Source organism: Amborella trichopoda, chromosome 13, assembly GCF_054954075.1.
Source record: "Amborella trichopoda isolate Santa Cruz 75 chromosome 13, AtrichopodaSantaCruz75HAP2 v2.0, whole genome shotgun sequence".
Classification (NCBI taxonomy): Eukaryota; Viridiplantae; Streptophyta; class Magnoliopsida; order Amborellales; family Amborellaceae; genus Amborella; species Amborella trichopoda.
Genome location: NC_142348.1, coordinates 22,398,308 through 22,413,794, shown reverse-complemented (window position 1 = coordinate 22,413,794; position 15,487 = coordinate 22,398,308). Strand labels below are relative to the sequence as shown.

The 15,487-nt window shown below is 43.7% G+C and overlaps 1 long non-coding RNA gene across 2 annotated transcripts in view; it reads right to left on the bottom strand.

The window, feature by feature from the left end:
• Positions 1 to 9,634, bottom strand: part of LOC148779081 (uncharacterized) — a 47,301-nt gene extending 37,667 nt beyond the window's left edge. Inside the window, exon 1 of one of the 2 annotated variants that reach the window (XR_016046923.1) lies at positions 9,385 to 9,634. This is a non-coding gene — a long non-coding RNA (uncharacterized LOC148779081). The remainder of the gene's footprint in view (positions 1 to 9,384) is intronic. The other variant, XR_016046924.1, reaches the window with a different exon arrangement.
• Between the last annotated feature and the right edge of the window lie 5,853 nt (positions 9,635 to 15,487).

The following is a 15,487-nucleotide window of genomic DNA, read 5'->3' as shown; positions in this document are numbered from 1 at the left end:
GATTCAGGCGGTTCACCACATGAGCAGGCATATGGTAAAGGGACATGAGGTAGATTGGGGAGTTTGCTATGGTAGCTTTTATCAAGGTAGTTCTTCCTGCAAAGAAAAGGTATCTACCCTTCCACCCGGCCAATCGTTGATTGATCTTGTCCAGTACTGGGGACCAAAGCTACTTTCTTGGCTTACCAACACCCAAGGAAAGGCCCAGGTACGTTGTAGGCAGGTTTTGGACTTTACATTCCCAATCTGAAATGAGATCCCGAATCTCACCAAGTGACAAAGCCACCCCCAACATACAAGATTTTCGACATTAATCTTGAACCCAATAGCTAATTGGAAACATCTGAGGAAAGTTTTTAGATTTTTTGCCTCAGCAACAGTAGCTTCCAGGAAGACTAAAGTGTCGTCCGCGTACTGTAGGTGAGTGATAGTGGGCCCTTGTCTACTAGTTTTGAAACCTATAATAAGGCCTGCTTGGTAGACTCGAGCAATGGAATGGCTAAAGACTTCAGCAGCTATGTCAAAAAGGAAGGGAGAAAGGAGGTCTCCTTGTTTGAGATCCCTAGAAGAGGGGAAGTAGCCTAGAGGGGTTCCATTGATGAAGATGGAGAAGTGAGGGTACGAATAGCAACCCCTCATCCATTTCCTCCATCTCTCCCTAAAACCCATTCTGGCCATAGTCGCATCAAAGACTGACCAATCCACATGATCATATGCCTTCTTCTAGTCAATTTTGAAGATGAGACCTGGTTGTTTGGAAATGTGTCTCGAATGGACACATTCGTGGGCCACAAGGGCCCCATCCAGAATTTGTCTACCTTTGATAAAGGCAGATTGTGAGTTAGAGATGATGGAAGGAAAAACATGTTGCCGTCCAAACGCTAAAACCATTGCCAGGATCTTGTAGGAAGAGTTGAGGGGACTAATACGCCGAAAGTCTTTAATTTCCTAAACTCCTTCTTTTTTGGGCACCAAGGCTAGGAAAGTGGCATTCATGGCTGTATTTAAAATGCCCCTATGGAAGAAATCCTCAAAAAATTTGACTAAGTCATGGCTGACTACGTCCCAATACTCCTTGAAGGGGGCAATCGAGAAGCCATCAGGCCCAGGGGCCTTGTCACTTGCTAGAGCTTTGACCGCTTTAAGAATCTTAGGTTCAGAAAAAGGTCGCTCTAGCCAAGCTGCTTGGCCTTCATTGAGTGAAAGGAAGTCTAAGGTCGAGAATTTGAGTCTGGGTTCGGGGGGAGCTGAGTATAAGTTCTGAAATAACTGTAGGATGGCTTGTTGAATATCACCAGCTTGGGTAAGGTAAGTATTGTTGACTTTTATTATCATGATAGCGTTGTATCTGCGATGGCAATTGGCTATCTGATGAAAAAAGCCAGTGTTATGATCCCCTGCTTTCAACCACGAAACTCTGGATCTCTGGAACCAAAAGATTTCTTCTTTTTTTAGGGTGGCAAGATACTCCATCTTAGTCTTAGACCTAAGATCTTGTTCTGAGACGTCTAAGGGTCTAGTCTCTTCAATATCATCAAGGTTGTTGATGGTTTCCAGTAGGGAGGACTATACTTGCGCGAAGTTCTCAGAAATGGTTTTGCTCCAAGATTTGAGAGCTCCTTTGAGAAGCTGAATTTTCCTTTGGAGGATAAATCCCGCTCTCCCCTAGACCTGAGAATCGAAGGAAGTCCACCAGGATTTAACAAGGGCTGGGAGGTCCTTCTCTAGGAGCCAATGCAGTTCGAATCTGAAAGGACGGGTGCCCCTATTTACAGGATTCGTGTCAAGAAGGATGGGACAGTGGTTCGAAGTAGGTTTAGGTAGGGCCAAAGATAGCGATCTAGGGAAATGTTCCTCCCAATTTGCTGAAATCAAGAACCTATCAAGAACCTATTAAGTTGTGGTTGGACCATGTGTATTTGCAGCCTTGAAGAGGGATATCTATCAACTGATTACGATTAATAAAATCTAAGAAATCCCTCATTTCTTGGGTGATTAAAGACGAGGAGTTCCTCTCGTGGGACCAGCGGACCACATTAAAATCTCCCCCAACACACCAAATGGGATGTGGAAAGGAGGCAATGTGATCCAACTCAGCCCACGATCTTTGTCTGATGGTGTTTGAGTTCGGGCCATAGACAAGCGTAAATTTCCAGGGGATTCCATTTGATTATTAGAAAGGAGGAGAGTCATAGAAAATTCCCAACGAAATGTTAAATGAGAGAAAGGTCTGATGGATGCCAAATCACCCATATTCCTCCTGAGGCTCCAATAGAAGGCAGAGAGACCCATTGGCAAGGTCTCCTGCCCCAGACCCGACGAACAAGCTTTAGGTCAGGGTCTAGAAGGGCAAGAATAGTTGTGGAGAGTTTCAGGGTTAAGGCTTTGACGGCGTCTTTCTTAGAGTCCTGACCAAGGCCTCTGATAGTCCAAATTAGTCGTTTCATTTGTGATAGGTGATAGCAAGGGAGGATGACAGTTTGGGGGACCTCCTCGGGCGACCAAGAATGGATGGGGAAGGGCTGAAATCAGTTACTTTCCCTGGGAAGGAAAAGGAAGAAAAGAAGTTGCTTAACTCTCTTTGTCCTTTGATTCTCACCTACATTTTGCTTTCTGCGTCAGCCGTGATGAACCTGTGCTGGTCCTTCAGGTCCATTGTACTCAAAACCCATTATCATGTACATTGTTCTCATCCTATCTTCCTCTCGGTTAGACCTGTCTTCTAAATTTTCTTCTGCGTCCTCGGCACCCTGGGACCAAGGTTCAACAAGATTTTCAGAGGAAGAGTTGAAGGGCTGGGCCGACGGGTAAAGGTCAGAGGGTAGGGTTGGAAGAGGAGGGGAGCTAGAGCTAGTATGAGCGGGAGGAGAGAAGGTCAGCACAGGGTCAATGTCGTGAGCGGAAGGATGGAGAGGTTGACCAGAGGAACTATTCGGAATGGGGTATAGTGGAGAGTTATCAACCGGAGTGTTTTCCAAGTCCTGAACATTAGGAGTAGTAGGGTTAGCCGAGATAGGGGAAGGCATAATCAGTAGGAAGGAGAAGGCAGGAATATAGGTCAGGAATTGGTAAGTCTGGATGGAGGTGTAGGAGGACAGAGGGTAAGGGGAGTTTGGGGGCCACACATAGTGGATGATCTGGGTTCTTTGGATATGAACAAGGGGAGGGGTAAAGGAAATGTGGGGGGCCAGGATGTCTGCGACTGAAGCAAGATCAAGAGGGGAAGGGTCCAGCGATTGGGCAATGACGATGCCAACTGGGAAGAGATCGTTGTCCATCTTCTGTGCGGGGGAAGGTCTGGAGCCCACGGGAGAGAGGGAGTCAAGGTTTAGCAGATAGAAAGAAAGAGAGAGGAAGGTAGAGTGAAGATGAGGACCAACCCACCAGGTAGCAAATTGAGGCGAAACAAGGCTAGATTCGACGTGCTGCACCACCCCAGAATCAATGGATGAGATGGAGGTATGAAGGGAGACAGACCCAGATTCAGGGTGAGGTGGTTGAGAGGAGGGATATATAAGGGAGGAGATTGGTGGAGTAACAGAGCCTCTTGATGAATGCTCCGTAGGAGGTACGTCAATACTATTCGACGGGGCCTTCTCGAACAAAGGCTGGATGATGGCCAACTGGCTGGGATCAAGCGACAGAGGACCATTGCAATAACATCGGGTAGCAGGCCCTTCTTTGGGGGATGAGAGAGGGGTAGAGCAAGGGATGGCGGGTCGGGCTGAGGCTCGTCACCAAGGGGGAAAGGACATGGGGTAGGTGAGGGGTCAGAGTTGTCGGAAGGTGACACCTGGGGGAGAGAGGGTGAGGAGGCAGCCTGAAGCAGGGACAGGGGATGGCCTCGGGTTGCTCCCTCTGCTGCGAAGAGCTATCTGATGCCACACGAGAGGAGGCAGTCAGCTGAGGCGGCCGCGTGGTTTCCAAGGCATGCAACATATGTGAGGGGGTAGGTGGAGGAGTGGGGCACGTGGTAGCCACAAGAGAGGAGAGAGAGGCAAAGTGAGAAGGGGAGATGAGGGGAATGGGTAGGATGGGTCGGGTAGAAGGGACGACCCGGAGACTTGCGAAGCAAAAGAGGGGGAAGGGGGGACGATGGGCCAGGTCGATCGCCTAACCCTGAACAGTTTTGAAGCATGTTGTCCACGATTACCTCTTTCCCCAAGCATCGATTCAAGTCGGCGACAACACTCGCGTCTTCCAAAGGACTCGGAGACACTATCTAGTCCATCACCGATTCCTGAGAGGTAAGCGAGTCAAACTGAGTTTGGCCTTCCTGTGAATCCCTTACCAGGATCGAAGAGGATTTCCTAGCCGTTTTCTGAGTAGGATTCGACCGGCGAGGGCGCCAAGTTTGTTGATGCAGCAGTTCTGGGGGTCTCCGACGAGGTCTCAAACGTTTGTGTTTCTTCTTTGTCACCACCACCCACTGCTGAGAAGAGGTAGCCAGAAGAGAATCCCCGATAGGTTGGTGACGGAAATTGAGGGAGGGAGGCGAAGCAGAGGACCATGAGATCGAAATAGGGTAGAAGAGTTCGTTGACATCCAGCCAAAGCGTGCTCGGAATCTGTGGTGTCGAGGACCTCGACCAAGAGGCGAATGGAGCCCAAAGGCAAGGACTCCAGCAAGATCCAGTGGATGGAAACTAGGTTACCATAGGATGCCGCCAGTCTCTTAAAGGTTTCTAGAAACCAAACATGCAACGGGATATGATGAAGGGTAAGCCATACCCTTTGCTTCCTGTAGGAACTTTCTTTAGGAGACCAATGGCGCAAGGAGCAGGGAACACCTTTGAAGGAAGGGTTAGGTTCTTTGAGTAAGGGGTGGTTAGCCTGTTCCTAAGAGGGGAAGGAGAGTAGTCTCCATTAGAGATAGGGCTCCCCCCAAAGGGTTCTGGCCCACTTCTCGACCCCTGTTGAGTCATCTCGCCCCAGGTGAAAACTCCCGACCAAGGATGCTGAAAGTTTCCTGACTAGTCTATCTGTCTCTTCTGGGATTGTGGTAATACAATAAGGTAAAAAAGGGGAAATCTGAGGAAACGCGGTAGGGGTGGAAGACTCCTGATGCTTCTTCTCCAGTAGTATAGGAGGGGGGAAAGATGCAACTCGAGCATAGGACTGAGAGATGGACAGAAATGGAGGCGGAAGTCTCTTCTGGTGGGAGGTGCGAAGATGGGTTATTGGGTATAACGCGTAAATTTCATTTCAGGAGAAATGGGGAAGACGGTGGCGACGAGGAAGACGTTGGCGACATCGACCTTCCGCCATTTGAAAACGACCTTCTGCCATTTGAAACAATTCAAAGCTTTTCTTTTATATTTTGTGGGGGGGGTGTGGGGTGTGTGGGGTGAGTCATCAGTACATGTCTAATTCTTGATTAATTGCAATGGAGGTCCACTTGAAGTCATTCGAGGGTTGAGCATAAATGTTACATGGAAATTAGACACTGGACAAGATTAGGTTTGGAAAAAATATAATGTGGTTTAAAAAACGGATCTGTGCCCCGGATCGAGCACCCCAAAAACCCATCCGAATAGGTGAATCGACGATTCGGATCGGGAATCGACCGAATCGATCAGATTCGGCTTGAAAAAATCCAAAAACGAATATTAAAAAATATATTAAAATCATTATAAATGTTATTTTTTAGAAATCCAATAAGAAATGGGGGTACTCCATTAAAAACTTTCATTCTTTTTTGCGAATATTGAGATATTCTTTCTTTGTATGAACTACTGTTAACCATTAAATTTACATCACACAAAAGGAGAAGCATAAAAGTATCATGGATGTAGTATATTGTCATACATGGACTACAATAAAGCATACAATTCGTAAAATATGACCTAATACCAAAATGAAAGACGATGTCGTTCTTCATCTTGGTCACACTGGTGCCATCGATTGAATTCGCGTGACAATTCATTGAATCGATCTAGAAACGAATCATCCAAATTAGTGGGCACCTGACTATACCTAACTCCCTGAGTGTTAGTGTTTTGTTGCGCTCATAATCCAAAATCCCCGAAGCTTGTCCATGATTCATGCTCACCTTATTTTAATGTTATGACATTAAATATGTATATCCGAAAAAATTAAGTTATCAAAATCGCCACTTTGTGGCCCAAATAGCTACGAAGAGAGAGAGAGAGATAAGGAGACGGATGCTAACGGGGGGAGAGAGAGGGAGAGGATAAACTAGGTAAAAAAAAAAAAAGATCGATCGATCTGCCTATAAATTACTACAAAGAGACGGAGAGTAATCTCTTTAGTGTATCTGGTTTTGAAGGCAGGGCTTCTGTTACGGCCATTTTTATCAGTTTTTCCAGCTTTTGTTTGGGTTGGGTTTTTGGGAGATTTGGTTTTGGGTGGTGGAGTTTGTAATGTAGGGGAATGTTAATTTTATACAGAGAGAAAGGGGTCCAAAAGGTTATGTGAGTCTTGTTAAAGAGAGAGAAAGATAGGAGTAGATAGAGGGCGGGGAAAAGAGTGTTGACTGCAATGTAAAATAGAGGTAGAGAGATATGAGTATTGATGAGAGAGAGATCTAAATATTGAAGAGAGAGATGGGTGTACTGAGGAAGATGAATATTGAAGAGAGAAAGAGAGATGGGAGTTTGGAGACTGGAGTGTACTGACGGTTGATGAGAGAGACAAAGGGGTATGGAAGGGCATCGAAGCTATTGATTTTTATTTATAGATGAGAGATGATTGTTGTGTGCCATGAAGACTTGGGATAATTATCCCACATTGGGAAATCTAAAAGCGTGAAGCTCTATAAAAGGAAAAAGCCCTCATAATCAGTACACGTGTTTACGGATGGAGGCCACTGAATGCTCGGGGTCCATTTGTATAAAAAACTCTTTTAGAGATGGCATCAGAACAGTACGGACATGTGAGGTGTCCGAACCATGTTGTCATAATAGCGATTCATTTCCGAATCATAACATCATCATGATGATTCACTGTAGAAAAATGCAAGATCCTGTTTTATTAGTGTATCCGGGATGGCCTGAACGATACCCGATCCGAATCGCCCGATTCTGGATTGGGTCGACGATTTTTTAAACATTGATCCAAATGCCACCATAGGAACTGCACTGTATGCCACTAGTGCACACCAGGCGAGCAATCTACCCAACAAATAATCCATGCTGGTATGAGTCTTAAAATTTCTCTGACACCCTTACAGTACCCAAACAGAAGAATCCATGTAACCTAGATTGAAGTTATCAAACCATCAATTACATTGATTCCAAAAAGCTCATGTTAAGCACTTTTATGTGAATTATTTTTTACCACCCTATCTATTGTATCAAGATATGGGATTGATATAAATCAATCCACATGCAACTGAGATGATAATGCAACATGTATGCAAAGAAAAAAGGAAACTATTATTCAGTTCCTCTTTATGGAAGAAGAGTTAAAGAAAGGGGGAATGTGACTAAAAGAGATTTAATAAGAGCCGATATGTGACAGATTTTATTTAAGAGTATAGAAGAGAAATTGATTGTTGAAATTTAAATCACTTATATAGTTGGATATCTAGGAGAGAGAGAGGGAGGGGGGAGAGAGAGATGGGAGGATTTTTGGGAAGAAAAGAAAGAAATTTATTATTTTTTTATTCGAAGAAGATATACCAAGGCAAGAACTCATGAGGGTAATTCAAATTTTTGTTCGTTTCCTTGTAAAGAATTAATGGTTGCTATTAAATAGAATTGCAAACAATACAGGGTGGTCTCCACCAACTAAGAAACACATATGGTAATTGAAGAGCACTAGGAATTTCCTTTAAGATTTGTTTTTCCTTTAAATAGTTGATGTCCATAGAGCTAATTATCCAGCTCCTTCAAACACCACGTTTAGTGTCCATCTAGACCACACTATACCATCTATATGGGAATCATGCAGGAATAATAGAGGGCTGAGGCTGTCATTAGTGCCTGAAAATTGTGGATAACAAGTGGATTAAATGGTAGTAGTTACTATAGAGTCCTTTAGGGAAAAAAAATAGTTGATTTCCATGGAGCTAATTATTAAATTCTTTCAAGCACAAGGTTAACAGTCCAGCTCTACCACATTAATCTATGCTATGCAGGGCCATAACAGAAAAATCCAAGTGAAAAAGCCAAAGATAAACCTTAATAGCTTCCAACAATGTTACACCTACCAGGTACCACCACTACTGCAGCATCTAGGATGGATATCAAACATTGGCAATGAAAACATACCATGATGACTCACTTCTTAAGAAACTTAGTCATCATCAATATAACAAGACACACAATTCAATGGTTACTGACTCTCAAAGCGATGCTATTAACTTCACATTCTAGCCCATAAAAGAGCCCAATTATACTTAGAATTAGAATGAGAAAAGCACATATGATTGACAATACAAATGGCACTTAACACTCTTTTCTCGTCAAAAACATAAAAGCACCCCAATTAAAAATTATCAAAAACAATAAATTATCCATGAATGTCAAATTTGATTGGGATCCAGAACAATCAATGCCTCCAGCCCTAGACAACACATAAAATCACCTCATACAATAAAAATTAATTAGTAGAAAACAACTGAAATGCATCTAAGTCCTAGCAAACCCGGCACTAGAGATAACTGGTAGCAGGCACCTACATAAAAGGATTCAAGCACAAACAAATGGATTGATCATAAAAATAACCAATGAGTTCATCATTAAACAATTCAAGTCAAAATACAAGTCCTTGGTACAGAATGCGCTCTTAACATCTCATTTCGTGACTACTCAAACATGGACAGATTATCCCTGGAAGAGTCTACACGACCCATCTCGGATCAAAAAGAGCATAGAGCAGAGATGCTGATTATATTGACATCACAATTCTGTTAGAACTGAAAACACATCATTTTTATAAAAAAAAACAAGCATTTAGGTTCCAACATCAGTGTGATTGGTAACGGCAGTCAGGTCCTGAATTTGTATCATTGCCCCATGGGCATAAAAGAGGACAACGAGAACACAACCAGCATAGAAGAATACATAGAGTGTTCAGGTTCCAAGGTTTCTTTTCTGTTTGGGGGCATTTCATGGAACCTCCTCTACCATCATTGTCACCAATCTATCATATCCTCACCACGCATAAGTTCATCATAAAGAAAAAACAGAAATGGAACCTCCTCAACCATCATTGTCACCAATCTATCATATCCTCACCACGCATAAGTTCATCATCTATGAATCAGGTCATCACACACAAGTTTTGATAAAACAGGATGTTCCTAACAAAAGAAACATCTGATATGAGAAAAACAAAGAGGGAAACACAAAAAGTTACAATCAAAATGTAGTCAAGAATCCGAAAGAATGAAAGGAGAGAAAATAAAAAGAAAGCTCACCGCCAAGCGACGTGGAATCAGGGAAGAAAGAATTAAATGGAGTGGAGGTCAATGTTTGTATAGAGGGAGATGGTCTTTGTGAGGTGGAGTTGAGATGGAATTTTTGCAAGGAATTGACACCTGCTTCTGCTCTCTCCCCTTCAAATTCCCTCCTTCCATGACTGGAATACAGGGCTTGCCCTTCCTTTTTCTGTTACCATTGTATGCAAACCCAATTGTGCTCATCTCCATCCTCACAAGTCAGAATAAAATAGAGAAGAAGAAATATGCATCAGCGACTACAATCAGGCCCCGTTGGATGCCGGCTAGGCCCTAATGCTGCATTTCAAGTGGACAATTGTCATTTTATTTTTAAAATAATATTTTCATCTTTGTTTAAAGCTTCAAAATAGTGTAGATGGACAAATATATGAAAATCTTGAAAATTGACTATCAAAAATGCTTTACAAAATATATTATTTTCAAAACTTGAAATCTATTTTTTTCTCATGTCTAGTTTCGAGATGATCAATTTGATGATACTTGGGCATCAAAACAACCTCTTCTACTAAAATTTTTGAGAGAGGCACAAATTTGATTGTTTAAAGACTCCTCTCACGATAAACCTTTCCCTTATCTATCTATCTATCCATCTATTTATCAACTATATCTTAAACCAGAAGAGAACCTGCACTATTTTTATGATATTGTCATCTCCCTCTTAGTTTTTGTTTTTTGTTTTTTTTTAATTAGTAGTTATGAATATCATAAAGATACCTTTTCACCAAAACATATGTCATTTCTTCCCCATCCTTTTTTTCGGGAGATTAGTAGCTATGGATATCACAAAGATACTTTTCCACCAAAAGATACGTCATTTTCTCCCCATCCTTAAAAATAGAAAACTACACCGTTATCTCCCTCTTTCTTAAGAGGACTTGCCCTATTTTTATGGAATGGGTCACCTCCCTCTTTTTTTGCAAAATATTACAAAGATACCTTTCCACCAAAAGATATGTCATTTATAAACATCTCATAACTACCGTTAATATTATAAAACGTATGATATTGATATTTTCAAGTCTCCTTCATTTCCTCTCTTTCCTCATTCTCTCTACTCCATTTTATCCATTTTACTTTATACCTGGCAATTCTCTTCTTTGTTAAATCATCATACTCTCCTTCTACTCTCACTACATCACACAATCTCTGAAACTTTCACTACATCGCACAATATCTGAAAAATCGATGAAGAGAAAAAACAAGTAAACCTAAAAGTAGGCTTTTATCCCACTTTGCTTGATTCAACACTAGTGGTTTTTGTGTCCCCTTAGGAAATTTATGATATTTATTTTTCTATTTTGTAAAGTTTACAATATTATACCTGAAATTTGAAATTCACAACATCGCACAATATTTAAAAATCCTGGAAGTCAACTCATTGCATCGAAAAATGGAAAATCGTGGAATTCAACTCTCACTGCATTGAAAAAACAAATTGGAAAAAATTATGCATTTATCCCTTTCCTTCTTTGTGATGCTTTTACTCTGAAGTTCACATTTTTACAGTATTAATCATGCAAACCCATGGTCCTCATGAATATATAAGATGATATATATTATCTAAATTTTACCATTGACAAGTAGAGGTGGATTGGGAGGAGAGATAGAAGAAAGAAGTTTGAGAGAGAGAGAGAAGGATTTTATGGGTTTAGAAAGGGAGAGAGAGGGACGGGAGAAAGAAGTTAGAGAAAGTGGGCATGCGAACATGCAGTGGGCCATGTACTGTTGAGGCGAACCAATGCCATCAAAGACCGACAATCTCCTTTTTTAGTATTTGATAGGGAAGGGGATTTGATCAATAAAATGTGGATAAGGCTTCTGGTATGAAACACTTTCCTGTGTTTTGACGCCTGTAAGTCCTGGATGCTTTTATTGATCATCTGTGTGCGTCCTCTTGTGTGAACATCGATGGCGTAGCTTGGGAAGCTACGTTGGGCTGGTCCTCAAGAGAGACAGGGGTATTTGGATGCCTCGAGGCCTAGACAAGAGGGGAAAGTTGAGGTCTTTCCTCTTCTCCACATGGCAGCTCAAGAGGAGAGTTCACCTCCTGATGGGAAGACACCATAGGACAGACGTCTTTCAGCCCTTTGAGTTTGTCAAGAATGTTGTTTACTACATTCTCATAGCAAGCCATTGGGTTTTTAGGGTCTTCCCCGTCATGGCTCACCACCATTACCTCAACTTGCTCACCAGAGTCGGGTAATTCAGCGGGCACTGTGACCCTGGTCCTCTTTGTACCTCGATCAGACATCCCTACAAGCAAAGGCTGGAATTGCCCCGCTTAATCCTGAGATTGCTTTAAGGTGCGCGTGAGTGTTGTACGTCATTTTTTACATACTTACATCTCCCAAGTGAACAAGGAGAGAGCCGGCAACAGCCTGGTCCTCTGGGTACACAAGACACCGGCAAGCCGAAGTTGTGCCTAAAATAAAGCCTCAAATCCAGTGAAGCACAGCTCAACATCCAAGCATCGAATGAACGTGGGGACGAGTTCAATGCAACCGCCTCGCAAAGAGCTGCAGACTGGTATGACTCTTGCATTTAATCCAAGGGCCGATGAATGCAAGTCCCCAAGTCATAGAATAAGTAAATATGCTCGGTTGCCGAAATCCCTCTTTCCGGTGACCTCCCAAATTAGGCCAAAAAGTAAACCAGAACAAAATCAGCCCAAACTTAGTGCAAAATGACTGCGACTATCTCCTCTCTCATTTGCAAGCAGAGCCAGGAGCTAGAACATCGTGAGTTAAATTGCATTGGCAAACAAAGTTCACAAATTTGGCTGGACTTCCACCCCGTGGGAAAAGGCCACCACAGCACGACTAAAGGGCATCAAAATGCTCAGAGTCGCAAGGACATTGAAGATATGCTTACGAATCATCTGAACCATCACCACAAGTTGCAGAAAAAGCTTCCAAGATCTGGCCATGGCAAAACAACCTACATGCAGGGACGGCTTCGACATTAACCGAAAAGATCTCAGGAACATTTTGGTCATTGCGCCTAATTTCGAGATTTATTTCCAATTTCCTAAATTGTAATTAAGTTTTGTTTTTAAGCATTCACCCATTTTTTAAGCATTCACCCATGGGATTGATCTTTTCAGGTCTGCAAGCGGAATGGGGGCCAATAGGTGGGGGACATCCTGTTATGCAGGATGAGAGATGGTAGAGGTAAGATGGGAGATGAGAGGTGGTGTGGTGGATTTACTTAGGAAAGGAGGGGGGTCAGAACCTGCATTGATTGTGGGAAAGTAGAGCCCTAGGGGAGAGTACATGTGGATGAGAGGGAGGTGGTGATGAGTTCGGTGACAGGGGATTGACATGACATTGGAGATGGCTAGAGGGTGCCTCCCACAGTAGCACGCGCAACTCTTTACTCAAGAGAGGTGGGGAAGGGTGAGTTAGTTGACAAGTGACAACCAAAGAAATAGGTCGAATGGAAACATGAGAGGACAAGGTTGGGGGAACAGGTGTCACAATCCCATGAAACTGCAGCCTTTGATTGTATCGAGGAGATGTGGTGGAATATCACATGATGGGCGAAGGGAGGACGATTGTGGGTTATCAGATGGGATTAGGGGAGCCAGTTGTCTCATGTATTGGTTGTAGGGAAGATCGATAGGTCCAGGATGGCAAGTTGATCATCCCTCTACATGAACTAGCAGGCTTTTTAGCACACATGATGATGGTAGTCTTGAAGTGGAGGTGTTGGGGGAGAGCTCACTAGGGCATGTGTCAGCGCTACACAAAAGAGATTAGGGGGCGTCAATGTTGAGATGCATTCGCATCTAGAATCTAAACTGAGGTGGTACGAACATGAGGACCCCCAAGATTTACCATTCGATAGTTACAAGAGCTCTCCTTGGTGTCTGTGGATTACAGCAGTCCACCCTTCATGGACTTCTGTTGTCTGTTCTAAATGGACCTTACCATAGTCCCTCTTCAACTTTACACCATGGTTCTGCCCATGGCTGCCAAGAGTATATCATGTAGAATGCGAGGCTATCATCATCTTTGTCCTAGCTTTATCCCAACTATTTTGGGATCAGCTAGTATACCAAGCAATATGAACCCAAAAAAAGTGGCCTTTATGGCAAGCCATGACTTGGAAGGTATGAGCAGGGGATCTACGACTTCAATGAGCAACTGAATGGTGTCCAATGGGAGAAATTTAAAAGACTTCCAATGGACCGCAAAGAAATTGCCATAGGTCTCACCAATTTGTCTAGAAGTATTGTTATGCCACACATGGAGGGGGATATCAGTGGCTCTCAGCCAAATCTTCCGTTTGTGGAGGGAACCCATAAGATTAGGCACAAGGTCCCTTTTTAGGGTTCCTATTACATAGGGCACTATTGGCACACCCTTCCATCGAGAAAGAGAATAGAATGACACCATTGATTGTCTACGATAGCCCAGGTATGGTTCATCCCAAAACCGCTAGCCGTGTCAGTTTGAGTTACCGTGCATATCTTTCTACCACGCTAGGTCAGTCACCATACCAGTCTAGTCACTGTGTCAGGCTAGCCACCCGGTCAAATGTCTCTTTTCTCTATTCTATTTCTTTCTTCTCCTTCCATCACCCCAATCTTCATCTCATCACTTCTTCCCTTTCTCCTTTGAATGTGCACACATGTGTGAATTCGCCCAAAGATAAGGTGAGGTCCCTTGGCCCACTTGTCTTGTAAATTAATTTTATATGTGTGATTGCAAAAACAGGAGAGTACATGTCAATGAACTAGTTGTAGGACTAGGGGGCTTTCCATCGTGATCAAAGAGGGTGCCCACGTGAGTTAGCTCGAGTGAGTCACGAACCCAGGTGAGGTGTGTCCCGCCTCACATTAAATTCATCTCTCAATGGTGTACCTACCATTGTTTCTTAACAAGGTTTTCGAGAGAGCGATCTCAAGTCTCGGGTTCTCCTTGAAACCCGAGCCATATGCCACCTGGTCATTACCACTTGGAGGGCGAGAACCAACTTGGCAACTCCACTGAGGATGACAGATGGGGCACATATGTAATTCCACTAGGGATAACAGTAGAACACAAATGGCGGTAGCCATGCTTAGGCACGCACGATGCTAGTGTGGTCGACGACAACATGTGTGACGATAGGCAAGGTGACAATTGCACAAACGGCGCTGAGCAACCCTCATAAACGACGGTCATGCACGACGTTGGCCAGTGACTTTCATGCGCGGTGCTAGGTTTGGGACTAAGGCCTGAGCTCGACCTAGTCTTGATCTGGCTGACACTGGATGTTCGGCGCTACATGGGCAGCAGTGACCTGTGTTTGGGCTTCCGGTCCAGCCCATCGCCTTTTGGCGTTTAAGGACCTGACTAGCATTTTCAATTGTTTGGGGCACTTTTAGGGAACGCCGTCTATTTAAGGGGGGTAAAACTCCTTTTCACTATTTTACCAAAGGTAAAACGTTTAGAGGTTTAGCAGTGAGAGAGGGAAACTTCCTGACGGTGATTTTGGCAAGACCGTAGGGCCAGAGTAGCAAGAAAGAGAGTTCTGGCTGGGAACACAGAGGTGTTCGCGGGGGTCACTATTGTTGGTGTCTTGTTAGCTAAGTTATTATGGCAAGGGTTCTGAGATACCGGTCGAGCGAGAAAATAGGGATTGAGGGTGTAGTTCCGCAGACTTCTGACGGTTTTCCGATGGTGTGGAGATAGGGGAAAGGTCCCACTAAGTGGCAGAGTTCCTTGATGGGTATAAGGTTTCTCAGCTAGAAACCGAGAGGTCGTAGGGTAGTGAGCAATCATTGGGGGAGACGAACGGTCACTGGGAGGGTGCAAAGAGCCATAAGCAACCGAAGGGTCACAGAAACTGAAGGGAGTTGAATAGTCTCTGGGGAGATGAAGATTCACAGGGCCTGAACAATTGCAGGCCAACACGTACAGTGGTAGGTTACACACGGCTCTCATAGTGAGCGGCAGTAACTATGCCCTCATGCCCACTCGGTGATCCTTTCATGGACGGCGGCAAGTCGTGCCCGACTGTGGTCATGCTCGGCAATGAGTTGAGGACGACAATTATTGTGCATGACGCTGAGTCA